The sequence below is a fragment of the Hordeum vulgare genome, chromosome 5H (assembly GCF_904849725.1).
Source record: "Hordeum vulgare subsp. vulgare chromosome 5H, MorexV3_pseudomolecules_assembly, whole genome shotgun sequence".
Classification (NCBI taxonomy): domain Eukaryota; kingdom Viridiplantae; phylum Streptophyta; class Magnoliopsida; order Poales; family Poaceae; genus Hordeum; species Hordeum vulgare.
In genome coordinates, this window is record NC_058522.1 from 123,240,594 (window position 1) to 123,244,370 (window position 3,777).

Below are 3,777 nucleotides of genomic sequence, written 5' to 3' on the forward strand. Positions count from 1 at the left end.
TCAAGGCCTATGGGCTTCCCCGGGGTGGGTTGCCCCCCCCCCCCCGGTGAACTCCCGGAACCCATTCTTCATTCCCGGTACATTCCCGGTAACTCCGAAAACCTTCCGGTAATCAAATGAGGTCATCCTATATATCAATCTTCGTTTCCGGACCATTCCAGAAACCCTCGTGACGTTCGTGATCTCATCCGGGACTCCGAACAACATTCGGTAACCAACCATATAACTCAAATACGCATAAAACAACGTCGAACCTTAAGTGTGCAGACCCTGCGGGTTCGAGAACTATGTAGACATGACCCGAGAGACTCCTCCGTCAATATCTAATAGCGGGACCTGGATGCCCATATTGGACCCTACATATTCTACGAAGATCTTATCGTTTGAACCTCAGTGCCAAGGATTCATATAATCCCGTATGTCATTCCCTTTGTCCTTCGGTATGTTACTTGCCCGAGATTCGATCGTCAGTATCCGCATACCTATTTCAATCTTGTTTATCGGCAAGTCTCTTTACTCGTTCCGTAATACAAGATCCCGCAACTTACACTAAGTCACATTGCTTGCAAGTCTTGTGTGTGATGTTGTATTACCGAGTGGGCCCCGAGATACCTCTCCGTCACACGGAGTGACAAATCCCAATCTTGATCCATACTAACTCAATGAACACCTTCGGAGATACCTGTAGAGCATCTTTATAGTCACCCAGTTACGTTGCGACGTTTGATACACACAAAGTATTCCTCCGGTGTTAGTGAGTTATATGATCTCATGGTCATAGGAACAAATACTTGACACGCAGAAAACAGTAGCAACAAAATGACACGATCAACATGCTACGTCTATTAGTTTGGGTCTAGTCCATCACGTGATTCTCCTAATGACGTGATCCAGTTATCAAGCAACAACACCTTGTTCATAATCAGAAGACACTGACTATCTTTGATCAACTGGCTAGCCAACTAGAGGCTTGCAAGGGAAAGTGTTTTGTCTATGTATCCACACATGTAAATGAGTCTTCATTCAATACAATTATAGCATGGATAATAAACGATTATCTTGATACAGGAATTATAATAATAACTATATTTATTATTGCCTCTAGGGCATAATTCCAACATGAAGTACCTCATGGAGAAGAAAGATGCTAAACCTAGACTTATTATATGGGTTCTCTTGCTACAAGAAATTGATTTGCATGTTGTTGATAGGAAGGGTGCTGAGAACCCCGTAGCAGATAACTTGTCTAGGTTAGAGAATGTTCTTGATAACCGACAACCTATTGATGATAGCTTTCCTGATGAACAATTGAATGCCATCAATGCTTCACGTAGTACACCATGGTATGCTGATTATGCTAATTATATTGTTGCTAAATATATACCACCTAGTTTCACATACCAACAAAATAAAAAGTTCTGTTATGATTTGATACATTAGTTTTGGGGTGATCCTCACCTTTATAAAGAAGGAGTAGATGGTGTTATTAGACGTTGTGTACTTGAGCATGAACAGGGACAGATCCTACAAAAGTGTCACTCCGAGGCTTACATAGGACACCATGCGGGAGATAGAACTGCACACAAGGTATTGCAATCGGGTTTTTATTGACCTACTCTCTTCAAGGATGCGCGTAAGTTTGTTTTGTCTTGTGATGAATGTCAAAGAATAGGTAATATGAGTAAACGTTAGGAAATGCCTATGAATTATTCACTTGTTATTGAACCATTTGATGTTTGGGGTTCTGATTATATGGGACCTTTTCCAAAGTCCAACGGGTATACTCATATTCTAGTTGTTTTTGATTACGTTACTAAGTGGGTAGAAACTATCCCAACTAGTAGTGATGATCATAACACCTCTATTAAGATGCTTAAAGAAGTTATTTTCCCTAGATTTGGAGTCCCTAGATATTTAATGACTGATGGTGGTTCACATTTTATTCATGGTGCTTTCCGTAAAATGCTTGCTAAGTATGATGTCAATCATAGAATTGCATCGCCTTATCATCCTCAGTCCAGTGGTCAAGTAGAGTTAAGTAATAGAGAAATTAAATTAATTCTGCAAAAGACTGTCAATAGGTCTAGAAAGAATTGGTCTAAGAAACTTGATGATGCACTGTGGGCTTATAGAACTGCTTATAAGAATCCCATGGGCATGTCTCCGTATAAAATGGTTTACGGTAAAGCATGTCATTTACCTCTTGAGCTAGAGCATAAGGCTTATTGGGCAATCAAAGAGCTCAACTTTGATTTCAAACTTGCTGGAGAGAAGAGGTTATTTGATATTAGCTCACATGATGAATGGAGAACTCAGGCATATGAAAATGCCAAGTTGTTTAAAGAAAAAGTTAAGAGGTGGCATGATAAAAGGATACAAAAACGTGAGTTCAATATACGTGATTATGTCTTGCTATACAATTCTCGTTTAAGATTTTTTGCAGGCAAGCTTCTCTCTAAATGGGAAGGTCTTTACATTGTTGAGGAAGTATATCGTTCCGGTGCCATAAAAATCAACAACGCGGAAGGTAATTTTCCGAGAGTTGTAAATGGGCAAAGAATCAGTCATTATATCTCACGTACTCCCATAAATGTTGAAAGCAATATTATTAATACCATAACTCCAGAGGAGTACATAAGGGATATTTATCAGCTTGTTTCAGACTCCAAAAACAAAGAGGTATGTGATTCGGTAAGTAAATCGAATCCAAAACTTTTCCAATAGCAATTTTTCTCCGTTTTGGAATATTTAGAAAAACAGAAAAATTTAAAGTAGTCCGGAAAGCGCACGAGGAGGTGACAAGCCTGACAGGCGCGCCCCACACCTAGGCGCGCCTGGGTGGCTCGTGAACACCTTGTGTGCCTCCCGGACTCCGTTTTCTTGCGGAATACTCCTTATGGTCGGTAAAAATTCATTATATAATCTCCCGAAAGTTCTGACCCTCGTATCACGCAAATATCCTCTGTTTTCATTTCGAGCTGTTGTGCAGACAGATCCAGATCGCTATGGCATCCCCAAAAGTTTCAAAGGACAAGTTGTTCGAGAAGGTCATCAATCCCGACCTCGCGGAGGTGTTGCAACACCCTCAATCCATCAAGATGAATGAGGGGGTGCTGCACATCCGTGATGTTGAGGGGCCCAAGAGGACCGAAAGCGTAGTGGCGAGGCTCGAAGCAATGGAGCAGCAAGTCTTCAAGTGTCAAGGGATGGTGGAACGCGGACTCAACGCCAACCACATGAAGATCACGGAGTTCACCGACAAGCACAAGATCGATGCCAAGGACATCAGGGAGCACCTCTTCAATCTCTATGACGGAATCGACCATCTCCGAAACCAGATCTACGACCTGCAGAACCAGAACTATGAGTATGAGTATAGATTTAAAGCAATGCGGTTCGCTGCAGATTTGAGGATTCCGGAGGCTCGATCATCTTTCCATGATGGAGAACCTATGCATTGGAAGACGGAGAATCAACCCCAGATTCTAACAACTCCACCACCATCACCTCTGAAGGAAGACAATTAAACACATGGGTATGGGCACTCCCCTTGGCTTGTGCCAAGCTTGGGGGAGTGGCCCCGGTATCGTATCACCATCACATCTTTTGTCTTTACCTTTATCTTAGTTCTATCCTTTTTGGTAATATCTTTATCTAGTAGAATAAAGTTCTTAGTATGATCTAGGCTTGAGTTTTGCTTTGTGTTACCCCAATGTATCGAGTTCATGAGTTATATAATTAGGAGTGTTTTAGCTAAGGGCCTTGCTTCATGTCATG